The sequence below is a fragment of the Bufo bufo genome, chromosome 3, assembly GCF_905171765.1.
Source record: "Bufo bufo chromosome 3, aBufBuf1.1, whole genome shotgun sequence".
Classification (NCBI taxonomy): domain Eukaryota; kingdom Metazoa; phylum Chordata; class Amphibia; order Anura; family Bufonidae; genus Bufo; species Bufo bufo.
In genome coordinates, this window is record NC_053391.1 from 35923573 (window position 1) to 35950195 (window position 26623).

At 47.7% G+C, this 26623-nt stretch overlaps 1 protein-coding gene across 3 annotated transcripts in view; it reads right to left on the minus strand.

The window, feature by feature from the left end:
- Positions 1–26623, minus strand: part of B3GALT5 (beta-1,3-galactosyltransferase 5) — a 90411-nt gene that overhangs the window by 17691 nt on the left and 46097 nt on the right. The window lies entirely within an intron of this gene.

The following is a 26623-nucleotide window of genomic DNA, read 5'->3' on the forward strand; positions in this document are numbered from 1 at the left end:
TCTCTACCTGTACTACATGTATTGTACTGCTCTCTACCTGTACTACATGTATTGTACTGCTCTCTACCTGTACTACATGTATTGTACTGCTCTCTACCTATACTACATGTATTGTACTGCTCTCTACCTGTACTACATGTATTGTACCGCTCTCTACCTGTACTACATGTATTGTACTGCTCTCTACCTGTACTACATGTATTGTACTGCTCTCTACCTGTACTACATGTATTGTACTGCTCTCTACCTGTACTACATGTATTGTACTGCTCTCTACCTGTACTACATGTGCTGTACTACCCTCTACTTGTACTACATGTACTGCAATGCTCTCTACCTGTACTGTACTGCCCTCTAGCTGTACTGTATGTATTGTACTGCTCTGTACCTGTACTGTACTGCTCTCTACCTGTCCTACATTTACTATACTGCTCTCTACCTGTACTACATGTATTGTACTGCTCTCTACCTATACTACATGTACTGTACTTCTCTCTACCTATATTATATGTACTGTTCTTCTCTCTACCTTTACTACATGTATTGTACTGTTCTCTACCTGTACTACATGTATTGTACTGCTCTCTACCTATACTACATGTATTGTACTGCTCTCTACCTGTACTACATGTACTGTAATGCTCTCTACCTGTACTACATGTATTGTACTGCTCTCTACCTATACTACATGTACTGTACTTCTCTTTACCTATATTATATGTACTGTTCTCTCTACCTTTACTACATGTATTGTACTGCTCTCTACCTATACTACATGTATTGTACTGCTCTCTACCTGTACTACACATACTGTGCTGCTCTCTACCTGTACTACATGTATTTTACCGCTCTCTACATATACTACATGTATTGTACTTCTCTCTACCTGTACTACATGTATTGTACTTCTCTCTACCTATACTACATGTATTGTACTGCTCTCTACCTATACTACATGTATTGTACTGCTCTCTACCTATACTACATGTATTGTACTGCTCTCTACCTTTACTACATGTATTGTACTGCTCTCTACCTATACTACATGTATTGTACTGCTCTCTACCTGTACTACACGTACTGTGCTGCTCTCTACCTGTACTACATGTATTGTACCGCTCTCTACATATACTACATGTATTGTACTTCTCTCTACCTGTACTACATGTATTGTACTGATCTCTACCTATACTACATGTATTGTACTGCTCTCTCCCTGTACTACATGTACTGTACTGCTCTCTACCTGTACTACATGTATTGTACTGATCTCTACCTGTACTACATATACTCTACTGCTCGCTACCTGTACTACATGTATTGTACTGCTCTCTACATATACTACATGTATTGTACTGCTCTCTATCTATACTACATGTATTGTACTGCTCTCTACCTGTCCTACATGTACTGTACAGCTTTCTATCTATACTACATGTACTGTACTTCTCTCTACCTGTACTACATGTATTGTACTGCTCTCTACCTGTACTACATGTATTGTACTGCTCTCTACCTATACTACATGTATTGTACTGCTCTCTACCTATACTACATGTACTGTAGTTCTCTCTACCTATATTATATGTACTGTTCTTCTCTCTACCTGTACTACACATACTGTGCTGCTCTCTACCTGTACTACATGTATTTTACCGCTCTCTACCTATACTACATGTATTGTACTGCTCTCTACCTGTACTACAAATATTGTACTGCTCTCTACCTGTACTACATGTATTGTACTGCTCTCTACCTATACTACATGTACTGTTCTTCTCTCTACCTTTACTACATGTATTGTACTGCTCTCTACCTATACTACATGTATTGTACTGCTCTCTACCTGTACTACACGTACTGTGCTGCTCTCTACCTGTACTACATGTATTGTACCGCTCTCTACATATACTACATGTATTGTACTTCTCTCTACCTGTACTACATGTATTGTACTTCTCTCTACCTATACTACATGTATTGTACTGCTCTCTCCCTGTACTACATGTACTGTACTGCTCTCTACCTGTACTACATGTATTGTACTGCTCTCTACATATACTACATGTATTGTACTGCTCTCTATCTATACTACATGTATTGTACTGCTCTCTACCTGTCCTACATGTACTGTACAGCTCTCTATCTATACTACATGTACTGTACTTCTCTCTACCTGTACTACATGTATTGTACTGCTCTCTACCTGTACTACATGTACTGTACTGCTCTCTACCTATACTACATGTACTGTAGTTCTCTCTACCTGTACTACATGTATTGTACTGCTCTCTACCTGTACTACATGTATTGTACTGCTCTCTACCTGTACTACATGTACTGCACTGCTCTCTACCTATACTACATGTACTGTAGTTCTCTCTACCTGTACTACATGTATTGTACTGCTCTTTACCTGTACTACATGTATTGTACTGCTCTCTACCTGTACTACATGTACTGTACTGCTCTCTACCTGTACTACATGTATTGTACTGCTCTTTACCTGTACTACATGTACTGTACTGCTCTCTACCTATACTACATGTACTGTACAGCTCTCTATCTATACTACATGTATTGTACTGCTCTCTACCTGTACTACATGTACTGTACTACTCTCTACCTATACTACATGTATTGTACTGCTCTCTACCTGTACTACATGTACTGTACTGCTCTCTACCTCTACTACATGTATTGTACTGCTCTCTACCTGTACTACATGTATTGTACTGCTCTCTAAATGTACTCCATATACTGTAATGTTCTCTACCTGTCCTACATGTACTATACTGCTCTGTACCTGTACATGCACTGTACTGCTCTCTACTTGTACTACATGTACCGTACTGCTTACTATTAGTGCTATATATATATATATATATATATATATATATATATATATATACTCCTTTACTACCATCTGGTTTCTCCAGATCTAATTAATGTTGCAAATTAAAGGATACATAATAAAAAATAATGACAAGCAAAGAACAGTTAAATTGGGAAATTGCAAAGGTTATTAAATTGTATACAATAATCTTCCAGGTTTCAATGCAGAAAACACAATATTGGTCCTGATTCATCCTAATCTTGCTGTAATCCCCGTGTGGATTATTTAGAAAGTCATGACACATTATCATCATTTGAAATGGAAATCTATCCCATATAATACTGAGATCTGAAGGTTGTGCGGGGACATTGGCTGTTGACATAGATCCAAGAAATTGTAATTTGTGTTCATAAAATATATGAAGTTTAAATTACGATCGTAAAAGCCATATAATAAATCCTGACACATGGTGATGTGCTCCAGACCACTACTATACAAACGCTGAAAACCACTTTGGTGCCAAAGGGAGTGAAAGCCAAAATTGAAGAATTCTATCAATGACAGAGACTCTCCCAGGATGTCCATCCTGATGCCAGAAAGGTTGTCTGAGCTAAGATAAATGCAGCCATTTTTTTTTTCAATGTATCCAGAATACAAACAAACTTGTACCCTCATCTGATCCATTCACATGGCATATTTTGCCGCTGGAATTTTGCAGCGGGCTTCACGTTGAGTGGCAGTGTACTGTCTGACAAGAAGAGATATGTTAATTCTTGGTGTGGTGTCCTGATGGATGAAGCTGGAAGCTGCGGCGGTTGTCAGCTCTATTCAATGGGGCTAAGCCTAAAGCAGGTCGAAGCATTGAATCTAAAAAACATACCCAGGGGCACATAATTTATGAGGTGGAGTGATCCTCTTGCCTCAGGCAGTGCTCTGCTAAAACAGGCTGGAGGGTAATTTTGCCTCCAGCCCCACACAGGTCGTTAAGGCTGGGTTCACACGGGCAAGATTTCCGCGCGGGTGCAATGCGTGAGGTGAACGCATTGCACCCGCACTGAATCCGGACCCATTCACTTCTATGAGGCTGTGCACATGAGCAGTGATTTTCACGCATCACTTGTGCGTTGAGTGAAAATCGCAGCATGCTTTATATTGTGTGTTTTTTTCACGCAACGCAGGCCCCATAGAAGTGAATGGGGCTGCGTGAAAATCGCATGCATCCGCAAGCAAGTGCGGATGCGGTGCGATTTTCACGCATGTTGCTAAGATGACAGTCTATTCACTGTATTATTTTCCCTTATAACATGGTTATAAGGGAAAATAATAGCATTCTTAATACAGAATGCTTAGTAGAAGGTCAATTGAGGGTTAAAAAATAAAAAAAATAAAAAAATTAACTCACCTCCTCCTCTTGATCGCGTAGTTGCCAATCTCTTCTTACTTCTTTAATCATGAGCTGCTGGCTAAAGAACCTGTGGTGACGTCACATCACATGGTCCAATCACATGGTCCATCCCCGTGGTGATGGACCATGTGATTGGACCATGTGATGAGATCAGTGACGTCACCACAGGTCCTTTGAGAGGTCCTGAAGAAAGAACAGGAGACCGGCAGCTACGCGATCAAATGGAGGAGGTGAGTTAATTTTTTATTTTATTTTTAACCCTCAATTGACCTTGTACTAAGCATTCTGTATTAAAGAATGCTATTATTTTCCCTTATAACCATGTTATAAGGAAAAATAATTACATCTACACAACACCTAAACCAAACCTGAACTTCTGTGAAGAACTTCGGTTCTGGGTACCACATTCAGTTTTTTATCACGCATGTGCAAAACGCATTGCACCTGCGCGATAAAAACTGAACAACGGAACGCAATTGCAGTCAAAACTGACTGCAATTGGGTACCTACTCGCGCGGGTTTGCCGCAATGCACCCAGGACGCATCCTGAGCTAAAACGCAACGCCCGTGTGTACCCAGCCTAACTGCCTAAAAGACTCCACAGAGAAGAGTATGAAGAAGTAGTAGTAAGAGTAAGTAAATATAATGCCCAATCTGTGCCCCCTTCACAGTAGGAATGCCCACATGTGCCTTCTTAACAGTAGTTATTCCCATATCTTCCCCCTAACAGTAGTAATACCCACATTGTGCCCCTCACAATAGTAATGCCCGAATTGTGCCTCCTTCACAGTAGTAATGCCCACATTGTCCTGAAGAAAGAGCAGAGACCGGCAGCTATGGAGGAGGTGAGTTAATTATTAGTATTTTATTTTAACCCTCAATTGACCTTCTACTAAGCATTCTGTATTAAAGAATGCTATTATTTTCCCTTATAACCATGTTATAAGGGAAAATAACAAAATCTACACTACAACTAACCCAAACCCGAACTTCATTGAAGAAGTTCGGGGTCAGGGTACCACATTCATTTTTTCTCAAGCGCGTGCAAAACGCATTGCACTCGCGCGGAAAAAACTGAACAACGCAATCGCAGTCAAAACTGACTGAAATTGTGTGCTCACTCGCACGATTTGCCCGCCACGCACCCGCATCCTATCCGGCCCCAATCCGTAACGCCCGTGTGAAAGGGGCCTTAGTATTTCTACCTACCATGGACAGCAGTGCAGCCTGTGGTCACTGTTAGTGTTTCTACCTCCTATAGACAGCAGTGCAGCCTGTGGTCACTGTTAGTGTTTCTTCCTCCCATAGACAGCAGTGCAGCCTGTGGTCACTGTTAGTGTTTCTTCCTCCCATAGACAGCAGTGCAGCCTGTGGTCACTGTTAGTGTTTCTACCTCCCATAGACAGCAGTGCAGCCTGTGGTCACTGTTAGTGTTTCTTCCTCCCATAGACAGCAGTGCAGCCTGTGATCACTGTTAGTGTATCTACCTCCTATAGACAGTAGTGCAGCCTGTGGTCACTGTTAGTGTTTCTACCTCCTATAGACAGCAGTGCAGCCTGTGGTCACTGTTAGTGTATCTACCCCCTATAGACAGCAGTGCAGCCTGTGGTCACTGTTAGTGTATCTACCTCCTATAGACAGCAGTGCAGCCTGTGGTCACTGTTAGTGTTTCTACCTCCTATAGACAGCAGTGCAGCCTGTGGTCACTGTTAGTGTTTCTACCTCCTATAGACAGCAGTGCAGCCTGTGGTCACTGTTAGTGTTTCTTCCTCCCATAGACAGCAGTGCAGCCTGTGGTCACTGTTAGTGTTTCTACCTCATATAGACAGCAGTGCAGCTTGTGGTCACTGTTAGTGTTTCTACCTCCTATAGACAGCAGTGCAGCCTGTGGTCACTGTTAGTGTTTCTTCCTCCCATAGACAGCAGTGCAGCCTGTGGTCACTGTTAGTGTTTCTACCTCCCATAGACAGAAGTGCAGCCTGTGGTCACTGTTAGTGTATCTACCTCCCATAGACAGCAGTGCAGCCTGTGGTCACTGTTAGTGTTTCTTCCTCCCATAGACAGCAGTGCAGCCTGTGGTCACTGTTAGTGTATCTACCTCCCATAGACAGTAGTGCAGCCTGTGGTCACTGTTAGTGTTTCTACCTCCCATAGACAGCAGTGCAGCCTGTGGTCACTGTTAGTGTATCTACCTCCCATAGACAGCAGTGCAGCCTGTGGTCACTGTTAGTGTTTCTTCCTCCCATAGACAGTAGTGCAGCCTGTGGTCACTGTTAGTCTTTCTACCTCCTATAGACAGTAGTGCAGCCTGTGGTCACTGTTAGTGTTTCTACCTCCCATAGACAGTAGTGCAGCCTGTGGTCACTGTTAGTGTATCTACCTCCCATAGACAGCAGTGCAGCCTGTGGTCACTGTTAGTGTATCTACCTCCTATAGACAGCAGTGCAGCCTGTGGTCACTGTTAGTGTTTCTACCTCCTATAGACAGCAGTGCAGCCTGTGGTCACTGTTAGTGTTTCTTCCTCCCATAGACAGCAGTGCAGCCTGTGGTCACTGTTAGTGTATCTACCTCCCATAGACAGCAGTGCAGCCTGTGGTCACTGTTAGTGTTTCTACCTCCCATAGACAGCAGTGCAGCCTGTGGTCACTGTTAGTGTTTCTTCCTCCCATAGACAGTAGTGCAGCCTGTGGTCACTGTTAGTCTTTCTACCTCCTATAGACAGTAGTGCAGCCTGTGGTCACTGTTAGTGTTTCTACCTCCCATAGACAGCAGTTCAGCCTGTGGTCACTGTTAGTGTTTCTACCTCCCATAGAAGGTAGTGCAGCCTGTGGTCACTGTTAGTGTATCTACCTCCCATAGACAGCAGTGCAGCCTGTGGTCACTGTTAGTGTTTCTACCTCCCATAGACAGCAGTGCAGCCTGTGGTCACTGTTAGTGTTTCTTCCTCCCATAGACAGTAGTGCAGCCTGTGGTCACTGTTAGTCTTTCTACCTCCTATAGACAGTAGTGCAGCCTGTGGTCACTGTTAGTGTATCTACCTCCTATAGACAGCAGTGCAGCCTGTGGTCACTGTTAGTGTATCTACCTCCTATAGACAGCAGTGCAGCCTGTGGTCACTGTTAGTGTTTCTACCTCCTATAGACAGCAGTGCAGCCTGTGGTCACTGTTAGTGTTTATACCTCCCATAGACAGCAGTTCAGCCTGTGGTCACTGTTAGTGTTTCTACCTCCTATAGACAGCAGTGCAGCCTGTGGTCACTGTTAGTGTATCTACCTCCCATAGACAGCAGTGCAGCCTGTGGTCACTGTTAGTGTCTCTACCTTCCATAGACAGCAGTGCAGCCTGTGGTCACTGTTAGTGTATCTACCTCCTATAGACAGCAGTGCAGCCTGTGGTCACTGTTAGTGTATCTACCTCCTATAGACAGCAGTGCAGCCTGTGGTCACTGTTAGTGTCTCTACCTCCCATAGACAGCAGTGCAGCCTGTTGTCACTGTTAGTGTATCTACCTCCTATAGACAGCAGTGCAGCCTGTGGTCACTGTTAGTGTTTCTACCTCCTATAGACAGCAGTGCAGCCTGTGGTCACTGTTAGTGTATCTACCTCCCATAGACAGCAGTGCAGCCTGTGGTCACTGTTAGTGTTTCTACCTCCCATAGACAGCAGTGCAGCCTGTGGTCACTGTTAGTGTTTCTTCCTCCCATAGACAGCAGTGCAGCCTGTGGTCACTGTTAGTGTTTCTACCTCCCATAGACAGCAGTGCAGCCTGTGGTCACTGTTAGTGTTTCTTCCTCCCATAGACAGCAGTGCAGCCTGTGATCACTGTTAGTGTATCTACCTCCTATAGACAGTAGTGCAGCCTGTGGTCACTGTTAGTGTTTCTACCTCCTATAGACAGCAGTGCAGCCTGTGGTCACTGTTAGTGTATCTACCCCCTATAGACAGCAGTGCAGCCTGTGGTCACTGTTAGTGTATCTACCTCCTATAGACAGCAGTGCAGCCTGTGGTCACTGTTAGTGTATCTACCTCCTATAGACAGCAGTGCAGCCTGTGGTCACTGTTAGTGTTTCTACCTCCCATAGACAGCAGTGCAGCCTGTGGTCACTGTTAGTGTTTCTACCTCCTATAGACAGCAGTGCAGCCTGTGGTCACTGTTAGTGTTTCTACCTCCTATAGACAGCAGTGCAGCCTGTGGTCACTGTTAGTGTTTCTTCCTCCCATAGACAGCAGTGCAGCCTGTGGTCACTGTTAGTGTTTCTACCTCATATAGACAGCAGTGCAGCTTGTGGTCACTGTTAGTGTTTCTACCTCCTATAGACAGCAGTGCAGCCTGTGGTCACTGTTAGTGTTTCTTCCTCCCATAGACAGCAGTGCAGCCTGTGGTCACTGTTAGTGTTTCTACCTCCCATAGACAGAAGTGCAGCCTGTGGTCACTGTTAGTGTATCTACCTCCCATAGACAGCAGTGCAGCCTGTGGTCACTGTTAGTGTTTCTTCCTCCCATAGACAGCAGTGCAGCCTGTGGTCACTGTTAGTGTATCTACCTCCCATAGACAGTAGTGCAGCCTGTGGTCACTGTTAGTGTTTCTACCTCCCATAGACAGCAGTGCAGCCTGTGGTCACTGTTAGTGTATCTACCTCCCATAGACAGCAGTGCAGCCTGTGGTCACTGTTAGTGTTTCTTCCTCCCATAGACAGTAGTGCAGCCTGTGGTCACTGTTAGTCTTTCTACCTCCCATAGACAGTAGTGCAGCCTGTGGTCACTGTTAGTGTATCTACCTCCCATAGACAGCAGTGCAGCCTGTGGTCACTGTTAGTGTATCTACCTCCTATAGACAGCAGTGCAGCCTGTGGTCACTGTTAGTGTTTCTACCTCCTATAGACAGCAGTGCAGCCTGTGGTCACTGTTAGTGTTTCTTCCTCCCATAGACAGCAGTGCAGCCTGTGGTCACTGTTAGTGTATCTACCTCCCATAGACAGCAGTGCAGCCTGTGGTCACTGTTAGTGTTTCTACCTCCCATAGACAGCAGTGCAGCCTGTGGTCACTGTTAGTGTTTCTTCCTCCCATAGACAGTAGTGCAGCCTGTGGTCACTGTTAGTCTTTCTACCTCCTATAGACAGTAGTGCAGCCTGTGGTCACTGTTAGTGTTTCTACCTCCCATAGACAGCAGTTCAGCCTGTGGTCACTGTTAGTGTTTCTACCTCCCATAGAAGGTAGTGCAGCCTGTGGTCACTGTTAGTGTATCTACCTCCCATAGACAGCAGTGCAGCCTGTGGTCACTGTTAGTGTTTCTACCTCCCATAGACAGCAGTGCAGCCTGTGGTCACTGTTAGTGTTTCTTCCTCCCATAGACAGTAGTGCAGCCTGTGGTCACTGTTAGTCTTTCTACCTCCTATAGACAGTAGTGCAGCCTGTGGTCACTGTTAGTGTATCTACCTCCTATAGACAGCAGTGCAGCCTGTGGTCACTGTTAGTGTATCTACCTCCTATAGACAGCAGTGCAGCCTGTGGTCACTGTTAGTGTTTCTACCTCCTATAGACAGCAGTGCAGCCTGTGGTCACTGTTAGTGTTTATACCTCCCATAGACAGCAGTTCAGCCTGTGGTCACTGTTAGTGTTTCTACCTCCTATAGACAGCAGTGCAGCCTGTGGTCACTGTTAGTGTATCTACCTCCCATAGACAGCAGTGCAGCCTGTGGTCACTGTTAGTGTCTCTACCTTCCATAGACAGCAGTGCAGCCTGTGGTCACTGTTAGTGTATCTACCTCCTATAGACAGCAGTGCAGCCTGTGGTCACTGTTAGTGTATCTACCTCCTATAGACAGCAGTGCAGCCTGTGGTCACTGTTAGTGTCTCTACCTCCCATAGACAGCAGTGCAGCCTGTTGTCACTGTTAGTGTATCTACCTCCTATAGACAGCAGTGCAGCCTGTGGTCACTGTTAGTGTTTCTACCTCCTATAGACAGCAGTGCAGCCTGTGGTCACTGTTAGTGTATCTACCTCCCATAGACAGCAGTGCAGCCTGTGGTCACTGTTAGTGTTTCTACCTCCCATAGACAGCAGTGCAGCCTGTGGTCACTGTTAGTGTTTCTTCCTCCCATAGACAGCAGTGCAGCCTGTGGTCACTGTTAGTGTATCTACCTCCTATAGACAGCAGTGCAGCCTGTGGTCACTGTTAGTGTTTCTACCTCCTATAGACAGCAGTGCAGCCTGTGGTCACTGTTAGTGTTTATACCTCCCATAGACAGCGGTGCAGCCTGTGGTCACTGTTAGTGTTTCTACCTCCTATAGACAGCAGTGCAGCCTGTGGTCACTGTTAGTGTATCTACCTCCCATAGACAGCAGTGCAGCCTGTGGTCACTGTTAGTGTCTCTACCTTCCATAGACAGCAGTGCAGCCTGTGGTCACTGTTAGTGTATCTACCTCCTATAGACAGCAGTGCAGCCTGTGGTCACTGTTAGTGTATCTACCTCCTATAGACAGCAGTGCAGCCTGTGGTCACTGTTAGTGTCTCTACCTCCCATAGACAGCAGTGCAGCCTGTTGTCACTGTTAGTGTATCTACCTCCTATAGACAGCAGTGCAGCCTGTGGTCACTGTTAGTGTTTCTACCTCCTATAGACAGCAGTGCAGCCTGTGGTCACTGTTAGTGTATCTACCTCCTATAGACAGCAGTGCAGCCTGTGGTCACTGTTAGTGTCTCTACCTCCCATAGACAGCAGTGCAGCCTGTTGTCACTGTTAGTGTTTCTACCTCCTATAGACAGCAGTGCAGCCTGTGGTCACTGTTAGTGTATCTACCTCCTATAGACAGCAGTGCAGCCTGTGGTCACTGTTAGTGTATCTACCTCCCATAGACAGCAGTGCAGCCTGTGGTCACTGTTAGTGTTTCTTCCTCCCATAGACAGCAGTGCAGCCTGTGGTCACTGTTAGTGTTTCTACCTCCCATAGACAGTAGTGCAGCCTGTGGTCACTGTTAGTGTTTCTACCTCCTATAGACAGCAGTGCAGCCTGTGGTCACTGTTAGTGTTTCTACCTCCCATAGACAGCAGTGCAGCCTGTGGTCACTGTTAGTGTTTCTACCTCCTATAGACAGCAGTGCAGCCTGTGGTCACTGTTAGTGTTTCTTCCTCCCATAGACAGCAGTGCAGCCTGTGATCACTGTTAGTGTTTCTACCTCCCATAGACAGTAGTGCAGCCTGTGGTCACTGTTAGTGTTTCTACCTCCTATAGACAGCAGTGCAGCCTGTGGTCACTGTTAGTGTTTCTTCCTCCCATAGACAGCAGTGCAGCCTGTGGTCACTGTTAGTGTTTCTACCTCCCATAGACAGTAGTGCAGCCTGTGGTCACTGTTAGTGTTTCTTCCTCCCATAGACAGCAGTGCAGCCTGTGGTCACTGTTAGTGTTTCTTCCTCCCATAGACAGCAGTGCAGCCTGTGGCCACTGCTAGTGTTTCTACCTCCTATAGACAGTAGTGCATCCTGTGGTCACTGTTAGTGTATCTACCTCCTATAGACAGCAGTGCAGCCTGTGGTCACTGTTAGTGTATCTACCTCCTATAGACAGTAGTGCATCCTGTGGTCACTGTTAGTGTATCTACCTCCTATAGACAGCAGTGCAGCCTGTGGTCACTGTTAGTGTATCTACCTCCCATAGACAGCAGTGCAGCCTGTGGTCACTGTTAGTGTATCTACCTCCTATAGACAGCAGTGCAGCCTGTGGTCACTGTTAGTGTTTCTTCCTCCCATAGACAGCGGTGCAGCCTGTGGTCACTGTTAGTGTATCTACCTCCCATAGACAGCAGTGCAGCCTGTGGTCACTGTTAGTGTATCTACCTCCCATAGACAGCAGTGCAGCCTGTGGTCACTGTTAGTGTATCTACCTCCTATAGACAGCAGTGCAGCCTGTGGTCACTGTTAGTGTTTCTACCTCCCATAGACAGCAGTGCAGCCTGTGGTCACTGTTAGTGTTTCTACCTCATATAGACAGCAGTGCAGCCTGTGGTCACTGTTAGTGTTTCTACCTCCCATAGACAGCAGTGCAGCCTGTGGTCACTGTTAGTGTATCTACCTCCCATAGACAGTAGTGCAGCCTATGGTCACTGTTAGTGTATCTACCTCCCATAGACAGCAGTTCAGCCTGTGGTCACTGTTAGTGTTTCTACCTCCCATAGACAGTAGTGCAGCCTGTGGTCACTGTTAGTGTATCTACCTCCCATAGACAGCAGTGCAGCCTGTGGTCACTGTTAGTGTATCTACCTCCCATAGACAGTAGTGCAGCCTGTGGTCACTGTTAGTGTATCTACCTCCTATAGACAGCAGTGCAGCCTGTGGTCACTGTTAGTGTATCTACCCCCTATAGACAGCAGTGCAGCCTGTGGTCACTGTTAGTGTTTCTTCCTCTCATAGACAGCAGTGCAGCCTGTGGTCACTGTTAGTGTTTCTTCCTCCTATAGACAGCAGTGCAGCCTGTGGTCACTGTTAGTGTATCTACCTCCTATAGACAGCAGTGCAGCCTGTGGTCACTGTTAGTGTTTCTACCTCCCATAGACAGCAGTGCAGCCTGTGGTCACTGTTAGTGTTTCTACCTCCTATAGACAGCAGTGCAGCCTGTGGTCACTGTTAGTGTTTCTACCTCCCATAGACAGCAGTGCAGCCTGTGGTCACTGTTAGTGTTTCTACCTCCTATAGACAGCAGTGCAGCCTGTGGTCACTGTTAGTGTATCTACCTCCTATAGACAGCAGTGCAGCCTGTGGTCACTGTTAGTGTATCTACCTCCCATAGACAGCAGTGCAGCCTGTGGTCACTGTTAGTGTTTCTTCCTCCCATAGACAGCAGTGCAGCCTGTGGTCACTGTTAGTGTTTCTACCTCCTATAGACAGCAGTGCAGCCTGTGGTCACTGTTAGTGTATCTACCTCCCATAGACAGCAGTGCAGCCTGTGGTCACTGTTAGTGTTTCTTCCTCCCATAGACAGCAGTGCAGCCTGTGGTCACTGTTAGTGTTTCTACCTCCTATAGACAGCAGTGCAGCCTGTGGTCACTGTTAGTGTTTCTACCTCCCATAGACAGCAGTGCAGCCTGTGGTCACTGTTAGTGTTTCTGTAGTGTACGGGAACTGTAATACCCGTCACTACCAAAGTGTCACTTGGTGTGCTGTCGTCCCTCCTAATTATGGGGAAATTGTTATATGTCAGTTTTATAAAATCTCATGTAATGCAATGCTATGTGTTTCCCTGTTACTGTGAGACTTGCATGTACAGGCCTGCTAGGGGTGTCATTCCAGCTTCTAGTCTAGAGAGGGAGCTAGGGAGCCCTAGTTTATATAAGGCCCAGTCAGGGAAGTGCAAGGCAGACGGAGTCTAGTGTCTGTAATCTACAGTTGGAGATTAGACAATGTCTGGAACAAGTCCAGGCCTGAAACCTGCTGTCCAGGAGAAGATTCCCTCCTGAATTCCCATATGCAGAAACAGGAATATGTTAGCTCAAGAGCCTGAGGAAGTTTCCAGAAGCTGAGAGAGACAGAGTCAAAGATCAGGAAAGCAAGAGGTACTCAGAAAGACAGAGGAGGTACTTATTAAAGCTATAGCCAAGGATATAAAGCCAGAACTAGGTTAATGGGCCTTGGTGAAGAATTGCTATATTCCAGGATCAGACAGAATTAGAGTGCAAGCTCCTGTGCTGCAAGTCCTGTGTTCAACACTCTGTAATCACCTTGCTGTAACTGAATTGCCTGCATCGACCGAATTGCAAAATCGACTGTATGCCAAGGAACTGCGATTCCACTATTGTCTCTGCTGGAAAACTACTAAAGTTGGAGTTCTGTTTTAATACTACGTTTCCTCAATTTATTCCTGCATCCGCAAACGGCGTGCCACCGTTTACTTGGCACTGGCGTCACGAACTATTTCTACCTATACCTGCCCTTGCAGAGAGTCAGCTGTACCAGGTTAGTGTATATTGCACTACATCACCCAGAAACACCTACTGCACACAACTTGAGTACGCTGCACTTCTCTTTTGGCGTTTCACGAACAGGATACGCACGCTTTCTAGTGCAAGAAGCGTGAACTTTGTGCCTTATACAGTTGCCTGTGACCAAAGTGACAATTTTCCTGTTTTATTCAAGTGGACTTTGTGGACTGAAAATTCTACCCAAAGTGTACCAAAAACCTCTAAAAAGCGCTGTGCAGTGTTGCGCTACCAAGAGGAAGAAAATCGCCGCATTGGAGTGTGGTTTTGTGGACTTTTTACAATCCTGCTTGCTGTCAGTGAATAGACAGCGTTTCTTGCTAAAAATGGCCGCTGAGCTTGCTGAATTTACTGCTGCGTCACCTTCATCCCGAAAAAGGCGGGAAAAATTGGCGCCTTTCTGAGGAAAAAGCGGGAAATAGGTCAAGGGCAGGCGCCACGGCTTATCTGGACATTTGCATTTCTGCCAGCATGGACACCGCCTTCCATATACTGGAATACCTGGGGGGCGGCTCCCCAGTGCAGTGGGAGGAGCTGGCTGCTGTAATTGACGCGACCCTATCGCTCTCCTCAGAAGGATCGAGCATGTTGGATTGTGAGCAGAGTGTTGCTACAGCGTCCGCACCTGCAATTGCAAAGATGACTGATATCGGTGTAGAGCCAGAGGAGGCTCCACCGGCCTACTCTCCGGGACCGGAGCAACCCGCCTGCCGCCCAAGGGAGAAAGAACCCGAGCCCTGCTATGGCTCGTGGAGGGACTTTTTCCAACCATCTTTCAGATGGTCCTCCCTGATGGCGGAGATCCGAGAGGCCGCTATAAAGCGGAATACAAAGACCAAAATCATCTATGAGGAACTAACTAAGACAATACATGAGAAGCATACGCACAACCAACCCCGCCTGGAAAGGAGAAAGGGAGTGGTGCTGTCATTTGACAAACCCCGTGGCTACGGGTTTATCCAGGACTATCTAACTGGCAGAGACCTCTATGTGAATCGAAGGTCTGTCAAAAGAGACTACCTCCCTTCGTACCAGCACAGCCTCCGCGAGGGAGAGGAAGTGGAGTACACCCCTGCCGAGAGCCTAAGAGGCCCTTATGCGACTGCTGTGACCCGTCCCAAGCGTGCATCTGAGGACTGGGAGGCAGAAGAAGGAGAAGACTACTCTGGCTGCGAGCGGGAACCGGAACGCTCTCCAGAGCCGGCCCATCACGCCTTTCAGGAGCGGAGCTCCTTCATTGGGCCAAACGTCTTCTGGCAGCCAACCGTGTTGGAAAAATGGGTGAGCCCCTATCCTTCCCCCGAGCTGCCTCGTCGGGAGAAGACAATATTGGAGCTGGAGCAGTTAAAAGGACTTAGTGCTACCTTTCAGAACATCCGGATGGGACGGAGACCAGACGCATCGCCAGAACCTGCAGAGGCCGAGTCCGCGCCATCGGTGACTGTACCTGCGCCGGCGGCGCCAGCAGAGGACAGCGACTCCGACACAGAGAGCATCGGTGAGCAGATCGTCCGGCTGGAGGAGAAGTTGCGGGAGTTGCGCAAGACATACACCGCCAGGATCCAGACACCGCCGAGGAAGGATGAGGTAAGGGTGCCTGTCACCACCCGTAGACCGCCTTCTGTTGCCACCGCTCCGTCAGTGCCCCAGACCGGACCCGCGATTGCCGTAAACTGCTGCACCTAGAGCACCGGACCGCTTGCTGCGGCGGTGCCAAGCCCGTTACACCCTGCAGTGATCATGCGAGGACCGGCACGGTCCACCAGAGGGTTCACCCCTAGGCCTATGGGGCCAATACCTATTAAGGGGCCCCTTTACTCTACAGCTGCCCCCTGACACTGTTATGTGGACCCATCCTCCTGTAGAGGACTACTACAGACGATACTTGCCAGCGGAGCCAAGTGGTTATGATATGCCACTGTAATCAGCCTGCTAGGCCTTTGATTTGTTTCACTGCAGAAGTTTGATGTTAACCCTTCCAGGACAGGAGTCCTATGTTTCTGGTCCTTTGTTGCGGCTGCCAGTTTGTCCACGGCTCAGTAGTAGGTGTTGGCCACTGATATAACAAAGCTAACAAGGCCACGTTTGTTTCCAGGACCTCCTGCCTGCTTTTGCTACCCCACGCCAAGTTGTGCCTGTTCCTTTGTAGCACCTTTTACCCTTCACCCCCTTTTCAGGTTGATCAGGGGTATTACAGCACTTGTCTTTGCTGTCCTTTTATTGTGCAACTTCATACTAAGGAACCGTGCCCGGAGACAGACTCAAAAGAACCTGAGCCTCTGAGATTTTTGCTCTTTTCCAAGGTAATATGCCCAGAGATGGACTCCACCGCATGAGAGCCTCTGTGATTTAATATGAAAATAACCTGGGTACGGACTCATGTTTGTTCTTTGAGCCTCCAAGAACTTTTATACTGTTTTACCGTTTCTTACTGTTCTATCATGGACTTATTCATTGTCATGGACTATCCTGGTTATAATGTTACGCTGTGCCAGGTCAGCGCCCCCGTTCCATTCACTATCCTGAGAGAAGAGAACGACGCCCCTTGTCACTATCCTTCACCTTTGCCAATTGGACCTGATGTAAATGTAAATGCAGATGAATTACATGTATGTATGCCTGCATGTCTCTTTTTCTATTTCAGGTAGAGATCCCAGTTGGGCGACCCATGATGGAGTACGAGGTCGTACTCAGCTTAAAGCAGTGGGGTATGTAGTGTACGGGAACTGTAATACCCGTCACTACCAAAGTGTCACTTGGTGTGCTGTCGTCCCTCCTAATTATGGGGAAATTGTTATATGTCAGTTTTATAAAATGTCATGTAATGTAATGCTATGTATTTTCCTGTTACTGAAACTTGCATGTACAGGCCTGCTAGGGGTGTCATTCCAGCTTCTAGTCTAGAGAGGGAGCTAGGGAGCCCTAGTTTATACAAGGCCCAGTCAGGGAAGTGCAAGGCAGACGAAGTCTAGTGTCTGTAATCTACAGTTGGAGATTAGACAATGTCTGAGACAAGTCCAGGCCTGAAGCCTGCTGTCCAGGAGAAGATTCCCTCCTGAATTCCCATATGCAGAAACAGGAATATGTTAGCTCAAGAGCCTGAGGAAGTTTCCAGAAGCTGAGAGAGACAGAGGCAAAGATCAGGAAAGCCAGAGGTACTCAGAAAGACAGAGGAGGTACTTATAAAAGCCATAGCCAAGGATATAAAGCCAGAATTAGGTTAATGGGCCTTGGTGAAGATATGCTATATTCCAGGATCAGACAGAATTAGAGTGCAAGCTCCTGTGCTGCAAGTCCTGTGTTCAACACTCTGTAATCACCTTGCTGTAACTGAATTGCCTGCATCGACCGAATTGCAAAATCGACTGTATGCCAAGGAACTGCGATTCCACTATTGTCTCTGCTGGAAAACTACTAAAGTTGGAGTTCTGTTTTAATACTACGTTTCCTCAATTTATTCCTGCATCCGCAAACGGCGTGCCACCGTTTACTTGGCACTGGCGTCACAAACTATTTCTACCTATACCTGCCCTTGCAGAGAGTCAGCTGTACCAGGTTAGTGTATATTGCACTACATCACCCAGAAACACCTACTGCACACAACTTGAGTACGCTGCATTTCTACCTCCCATAGACAGCAGTGCAGCCTGTGGTCACTGTTAGTGTATCTACCTCCCATAGACAGCAGTGCAGCCTGTGGTCACTGTTAGTGTTTCTACCTCCCATAGACAGCAGTGCAGCCTGTGGTCACTGTTAGTGTTTCTACCTCCTATAGACAGCAGTGCAGCCTGTGGTCACTGCTAGTGTTTCTACCTCCTATAGACAGCAGTGCAGCCTGTGGTCACTGTTAGTGTATCCACCTCCCATAGACAGTAGTGCAGCCTGTGGTCACTGTTAGTGTTTCTACCTCCTATAGACAGTAGTGCAGCCTGTGGTCACTGATAGTGTATCCACCTCCCATAGACAGAAGTGCAGCCTGTGGTCACTGTTAGTGTTTCTACCTCCTATAGACAGCAGTGCAGCCTGTGGTCACTGTTAGTGTTTCTACCTCCTATAGACAGCAGTGCAGCCTGTGGTCACTGTTAGTGTTTCTACCTCCCATAGACAGCAGTGCAGCCTGTGGTCACTGTTAGTGTTTCTACCTCCCATAGATAGCAGTGCAGCCTGTGGTCACTGTTAGTGTATCTACCTCCCATAGACAGCAGTGCAGCCTGTGGTCACTGTTAGTGTATCTACCTCCCATAGACAGCAGTGCAGCCTGTGGTCACTGATAGTGTTTTTACCTCCTATAGACAGTAGTGCAGCCTGTGGTCACTGTTAGTGTTTCTACCCCCTATAGACAGCAGTGCAGCCTGTGGTCACTGTTAGTGTTTCTTCCTCCCATAGACAGCAGTGCAGCCTGTGGTCACTGTTAGTGTTTCTACCTCCCATAGACAGCAGTGCAGCCTGTGGTCACTGTTAGTGTTTCTACCTCCCATAGACAGCAGCGCAGCCTGTGGTCACTGTTAGTGTTTCTACCTCCCATAGACAGCAGTGCAGCCTGTGGTCACTGTTAGTGTATCCACCTCCCATAGACAGCAGTGCAGCCTGTGGTCACTGTTAGTGTATCTACCTCCTATAGACAGCAGTGCAGCCTGTGGTCACTGTTAGGGTTTCTACCTCCTATAGACAGCAGTGCAGCCTGTGGTCACTGTTAGTGTTTCTACCTCCTATAGACAGCAGTGCAGCCTGTGGTCACTGTTAGTGTTTCTACCTCCTATAGACAGCAGTGCAGCCTGTGGTCACTGTTAGTGTATCTACCCCCTATAGACAGCAGTGCAGCCTGTGGTCACTGTTAGTGTATCTACCTCCCATAGACAGCAGTGCAGCCTGTGGTCACTGTTAGTGTATTTACCTCCCATAGACAGCAGTGCAGCCTGTGGTCACTGCTAGTGTTTCTACCTCCTATAGACAGCAGTGCAGCCTGTGGTCACTGTTAGTGTTTTTACCTCCTATAGACAGTAGTGCAGCCTGTGGTCACTGTTAGTGTTTCTACCTCCTATAGACAGCAGTGCAGCCTGTGGTCACTGTTAGTGTTTCTACCTCCTATAGACAGCAGTGCAGCCTGTGGTCACTGTTAGTGTTTCTACCTCCCATAGACAGCAGTGCAGCCTGTGGTCACTGATAGTGTTTTTACCTCCTATAGACAGTAGTGCAGCCTGTGGTCACTGTTAGTGTTTCTACCTCCTATAGACAGCAGTGCAGCCTGTGGTCACTGTTAGTGTTTCTACCTCCTATAGACAGCAGTGCAGCCTGTGGTCACTGTTAGTGTTTCTACCTCCTATAGACAGCAGTGCAGCCTGTGGTCACTGTTAGTGTATCTACCTCCCATAGACAGCAGTGCAGCCTGTGGTCACTGTTAGTGTATCTACCTCCCATAGACAGCAGTGCAGCCTGTGGTCACTGATAGTGTTTTTACCTCCTATAGACAGTAGTGCAGCCTGTGGTCACTGTTAGTGTTTCTACCTCCTATAGACAGCAGTGCAGCCTGTGGTCACTGTTAGTGTTTCTACCTCCTATAGACAGCAGTGCAGCCTGTGGTCACTGTTAGTGTTTCTACCTCCTATAGACAGCAGTGCAGCCTGTGGTCACTGTTAGTGTATCTACCTCCTATAGACAGCAGTGCAGCCTGTGGTCACTGTTAGTGTATCTACCTCCCATAGACAGCAGTGCAGCCTGTGGTCACTGTTAGTGTATCTACCTCCTATAGACAGCAGTGCAGCCTGTGGTCACTGTTAGTGTATCTACCTCCCATAGACAGCAGTGCAGCCTGTGGTCACTGTTAGTGTATCTTCCTCCTATAGACAGTAGTGCAGCCTGTGGTCACTGTTAGTGTTTCTTCCTCCTATAGACAGCAGTGCAGCCTGTGGTCACTGTTAGTGTATCTACCTCCCATAGACAGCAGTGCAGCCTGTGGTCACTGTTAGTGTTTCTACCTCCCATAGACAGCAGTGCAGCCTGTGGTCACTGTTAGTGTATCTACCTCCCATAGACAGCAGTGCAGCCTGTGGTCACTGTTAGTGTTTCTACCCCCTATAGACAGCAGTGCAGCCTGTGGTCACTGTTAGTGTTTCTTCCTCCCATAGACAGCAGTGCAGCCTGTGGTCACTGTTAGTGTATCTACCTCCCATAGACAGCAGTGCAGCCTGTGGTCACTGTTAGTGTATCTACCTCCCATAGACAGTAGTGCAGCCTGTGGTCACTGTTAGTGTTTTTACCTTCCATAGACAGCAGTGCAGCCTGTGGTCACTGTTAGTGTTTCTACCTCCCATAGACAGCAGTGCCCTAAGGGTGAAATAAGGAGCACTTGGCATCAGATATGTGGCATCAGGCGGGTTGCAGCATCAAAGTAGTAGCTGGGGCAGGTAGTCAGAAGAAAACGGTCTCTTGTATCAAAGTGTTGGTGTGACACCATGGATGATGTAGTCTGATGCATCAGAAATTGGTGGTTGGAAATCCTGGCTGATCCACGCCTGATTCATCTTGACAAAGGTCAGTCTCTCCACATTTTGGGTGGACAGGCGAGTTTTCCTTGGGGAAACTATGGCCCCCGCCGCACTAAACACCCGCTCTGATACCACACTACTGGCCGGGCAGGACAGCTTTTCCAGGGAAAACTCTGCTAGTTGCGGCCACAAATCCAGTTTGGCTACCCAATAGTACAGGGAATGTTCAATATAGGGTGGCAGGGTGCTGGCCAAGTATGCCACTACCTGCTGGTTCAGGTCCTGCTCCAGGTCTAGCTGCTGCTGGTGAGTAGTTTCTTCACTACGTGAGTGAATAAAGCTACTCATCAGCAACTCTAGACTCAGGCTGCTGCTGATGGACCTGTTACTGCTCCTGCCACCCCACCCCTCCCCAGCAGCCATGGCAGTGGAACGTGAGCGCAGTGGGCCCCCCGGTCAACTGACTACATAGGATGTTTCTGTAGTAGTTTAATTTGTCCTCCCTCTCAGTGGGTGTAAAAAAAGGCCCCCATTCTGGACCAGTAGCGAGGGTCCAACAAGGTGGAGAGCCAGAAGTCATCCCTGACAATTCGGCTGTCACTACGAAAGCAAGTGAGCATGCAGTGGGCCATTTGTGCAAGTGACTCCTGCTCCTCCTGTCCTGTCAGCTGAGTAGAAAAAACACCCATTTGGCTACACATTGCCGGTGTTCCAATGTCCTCCTTCCCCTCATCTTCCAGTTCAGCCCCCAGAGGGCTCATGTGGCCATGAGATCGAGGCGCCACGTCTCCTGTCTTGACCAGCCGTTGTTACCACCTTCCAGGACATGAAGCAGTGGAATGACGACGTTCATCCCTTAGTCCTGGCAACTGACAAATAACGTGGCGTCCTCAAAGGGCCTGAGCAAACGGCAGGTGTCACGCATGAGCTGCCAGTGGCTGACATCAAATTTACACAGGGGAGTACTCCTATCCGCTTGCATCATCAAGAAATCGTTGATGGCCTTTCTATGTTCATATAGTCGGTCCAACATATGGAGGGTGGAATTCCAACAGGTGGAAACGTTGCAGATCAGCCTATGTTGGGTGATGCTGTTCTGCCGCTGCAACTCAAGGAGGGTGTGCTTTGCGGTATACGAGTGGCTGAAGTGCATGCAAAGTTTCCTGGCCATTTTTAGGATGTCTTGCAGATGGGTGGAAGACTTCAGGAACCGCTTGACAACCAGATTGAACACGTGTGCCATGTAGGGCGCATTGCTCAGCCCTCCTTGACGCAGCGCCGACACAATGTTCTTCCCGTTGTCGTTTACCATAGTTCCAATTTTGAGTTGTTGGGGAGAAAGCCAGGATTCGATTTCTTGATGCATCACACGCAGCAGTTGCTCCCCTGTGTGACTCCGTTTGCCAAGGCAAGCCAGGTGCAGAACAGCGTGACACCGCCGAGCCCTGCACATGTGGTATGCTGGAGGGGCACTGTAACTTGTCCCTGCAGTGGAGGCTGAGGACATGGTGGAGGATGAGGAGGCAGAGGTGGACATTGTCGCAGGACCAACGGCGTGACAACGTGGAGGAGGAAGCGGCGTTACCTGTCCAAGTTGCTGGTGCGGCTGTGCAGGAACCACATTCACCCAGTGGGCCGTAAAGGACATGTATTGTCCCTGACCATAGTTACAGCTCCACACGTAAGCGCTGCCGTGCACTTTGGCAGACACCGACAGGCTCAAGGATTGGCCCACCTTCTGTTCTACATGTGTGTGCAGGGATGGTACTGCCTTTGGCTTGTGACGGCTTGTGACGGCTTGTGACTCTCCACCTCAGCTCGGCACAAGCCATCAGTTCTCTGAAAGGTGCAGAGTCCACCACTTGGAAAGGGAGGGACTGAAGCACAAGCAACTTGGACAGGAGCACGTTCAGCTTCTGCGCCGTTGGATGCGTGCACGTATACTGTTGTCTCTTGGCAATGGCTTCGGTGATCAATTGCTGACGGAATGACTGATGAGGAGTAGGAGCAGGTGCATCTGGACCAGCAGAAGATGGGATTGACAGACAGCTCCCTTCGGCTGAGGTGGTGGAGCCTTGACTGGCTGAAACTGGATGCGTGCCACTGAGTGATGTAGTGGTTGCTGCGGCAGGCTGGACCACCACATTGGAGCCACGGTTCTCCCAGGCCACTGTATGGCAACGCTGCATATGTTGACGCAGGGCTGTAGTGCCAACATTGGCACCCTGGCCATGCTTCACCTTCTGCCCACAGATGCGACATATGGCCACGTTCACCTCTGGCACTTAAAAAAAACCTGCCACACCACCGAGTAGGTGATTTTCACCCCAACAGTCCGCACTGACTGATTGCTACCGCCGCTGCCTCCATGAACCCCTGCACCACTACTTCCCGGGCAGGTAGTCTGCTGCGAAGCAGGTGGTCTACCCCAGGCACGTTTGGCTCCCGACCTCCCACTGCTGCCACCCTGCTGACTCCCAGCCATGCTACCACCTTGCTGGCTCTGCCGCTGCCTTACGGGCAAGCTGCCACCCTCTTCTCTTGATGATGATGAAGCACCTTCTGCACCCGACTCCCAAGTGCGATCGGCTTCATCATCATCGATTAGTGTCTGCACATCACTTATGTCCTCCTCAACTGCCTCTGGGTCAGGAGCCTGACCACTCACAGCACAAGCTCCCATGCCACTCTCCTTATCACTACTTGCTAGCTGTTCTGTCTGAGCAGAGCCTACAGCATATACTACTTCTCGTGATGAGGGAACAGAAAAGGACACAGGCAGGTTGAGGACAGGTGAGGGCACAGGGCCTGCTCCTGGGCCATGTTGTGTCTGACGAACCCACCGTTGTTGGCTGGGGGTGTTTGATGTCACTTGGGATGACGTGGATGACCGAGTGAACCAATCAAGAACCGCTGGGTTGCTGGTCAAGACACGACCGCTAAATGACACCGGGAGCTCACGCCTGAAATAGGCCACTAAATTATTTCTCAACAAATACAAGCAAACGTGACTGGCGTATATATATTTCTCGTATTCGACTAAAATAGGCCACTAAACGATTTCAGAGTAAATAACAGAAAAAGTCTTCCGGTTCCGGCGCTCGTATGTGAAGCAGCAGGAGAAGAGAGCTCCGTGCTGGAGAACCGATCACAAGGCCACAAGCTTTTTTCAGAGGGGTGTAATCCCCGCTCACCTGCCTCATATCTCCTCCGGAGTGGATGGAGAAATACCTGACCAGGAGTGGTGCAAGTGTGGGAAGCCCGGCATACCACAGGCACGGGAAGGGTGAAACTGGGGAAGACAAGATGGCGGGCGCTGCAGATCGCCTCATGCGCTCAGCCAGATCCTCATCCCAACCCCCCCCCCATCACCTCGAAGGCCATCGAACCGGTAGTGGATACGGAGAGTTTTGACCAGGAGCCTGAGGTACTACAAGGGTTAGGGGTTGGATGCAAAGCCTTGGCAGTGGAAGTCGCTAAACTTTTAGCCCCAAATATTAAAGCCGCGCTTGAGGCCGCGGTGGAGACCACGCTGTCACAGATACAAGCCGACGTCTCTAGGCACTCGTCCCAGATTTCTGAACTGGAGGACAAAGTCAGCTCACTCGAAAATGACCTGGGCCAGTCCCAGATGCAGTTACAGGCAGTGCTGAAGTCTACCTCGGGTCTCCGCGACAAATTAGAGGACCTGGAAAATCGGTCCCGGCGCAGTAATGTAAGAATTATTGGACTACCTGAGTCGATACCTTCCAGCCAGCTTGCGTCGATTTGTGCGGTGGACATACCTAAAGCCCTAGGTATCCGCAGCCCCTGTGTTGTGGAAAGGGCACATCGTGTAGGCCCAATGCGGTCGGACCAAAATGGCGAGCACAACAGTGATCAAATTGCAAGGCCCCGTCCCACCATTGTTAAGTACTTGAATTATGCAGAAAAAGCTGATATTTTGGGACATTTTAAGAAGAGAGGGAAGCCAATCGACGTCAGAGGCTATAAGGTTCTGCTGTTTGGGGACTATAGCGCTGAGGTCTAGAGAAGGAGAAGGGCTTTCTCAGTGATCTGCTCAAATCTTGTGAGGAAGAAGCGAAAGTTCGCATTGATATACCCGGCGATATTGAAAGTGTTTAAGGATGATGGCTCCTCTGAGACTTTCGAGACACCAGAGGAGGCCGAGAAAAATATAAATATGCTAACACTAGAGGGCACAGCAGAGCGGTCCCCTGACCCGCTCACACCATCAGGAAGGCCACCTTCATCACAGCGAGACATGGGAAATCGAAACTTTGAAGATCGACGTTCCAGGAGGGACTAAAATACTGTGCACCTGTTCTGGGAATATTCGAACCTACATGTATATGGTAGTAATTTCAGTGAGTTATCAAGTATGTTGTAGCTGTTCTATCTGATGTTTATCTATGCTATAGTCGACTTCCATGACTCTCATGGGCGGATTTTAGTAAGCTACTCAGCTGAAATCGCCTTCAGATGATTGACCTGGAATTACATATTGATTGCCTGCCTAGGTACTAAGTTGAGGACTTCTTTATGTGTACTGAGCAAAGGTTCTTCCGGATAGCGGATAGTGATAATATACGTCCTGCTGGATTTGAGCACAGGAGGACGAGAGATAGCGAAGTCTCTAGATAGACGAGAAAAAAGTGAAGTCAGGAAGTTATAAGTTCGCAATCGCCCTTGGTGATAAAGGGGTTATTTTGTTTTCAAGTTGGGAAGGGAGGGGGTCGGGTTTTCATAGCACTACAGATAATCTATCCATACTTTGTAAGTAAAATTAGCACGATATTAAGATGGTCAATATAGTAACCTGGAATATCAAAGGTCTACGCTCTCCACATAAGAGAATGATGGTTTTACGTCATTTGAAAAAATTACATGCGGATATTGCCTTGTTACAAGAAACGCATCTAGGGGCAGCAGATTTTAAGAGAATGCAGAAGTTATGGGTGGGAGAAGTGATAGGGTCCCCATCTGACGGGAAGAAGGCAGGAGTGCTTGTATTGTTGCATAAAATACTACATTATAAGATACTGACAACGGAAGCGGATGATAGTGGGAGGTTGGTCACCCTAACCATTGAAACCCCTGCAGGGACACTATCAATTTATAATGTCTATGCCCCAAATGTGCAAGCAGGTCCCTTCATTGGGAATCTAGAAAGGCTAATTTTGCAGGATTCCAACAACTTAGTGTTAATTGGAGGAGATCTTAACATGGTACATTCGATCCTTGAAGATAGGAAACGAACTAGGACTGGTAGAGCAGATAAGCAGAAGACATCGTCCATACTTCCCAGTATGATGGAAGCTACTAAATTAACGGATATCTGGCGGCATTGCAACCCCATGGAACGGGAATATACACACTTCTCTCACTCTCAATGTGCTTGGTCCCGGATAGATTACTTCTTAGGATCCAGTTTATTGACCACCAAAGTGAGTGAGGTGAAGATAGAGGAGATGGTGATTTTTGACCATTCACCGGTATCATTGAAACTGAGAGAAGTTACCGCAAAAGGTCAAGATATTCTATGGAGGTTATCGGGATACTTAGCCATGGACGAAACTTTTAAATCCAAGCTACTAGGATGGTGGTGGGAATATAAAGATACAAATGGGCAACATCAGGATAACCCGTCCCTTTTTTGGGACACAGCAAAAGCTGTATTAAGAGGAAATATCATTTCCTACACTATAGCTCAAAAAAAGGATACACGTTCCAAATTTTTAGAAGCTACAAATAATCTGAGAATGCTCTACACAGAGTTTCAACAGAACCCCACAGAAGCCCACAAAACTAAATGGGTTACAGCTAAACATAACTATGATCACTACACAGAAAAATTGGAAAGGATCCATGCAGATCACTCTTCAGCATATTTTTTTAAATTTGGCAACAAGTCGGGTAGATTGTTGGCC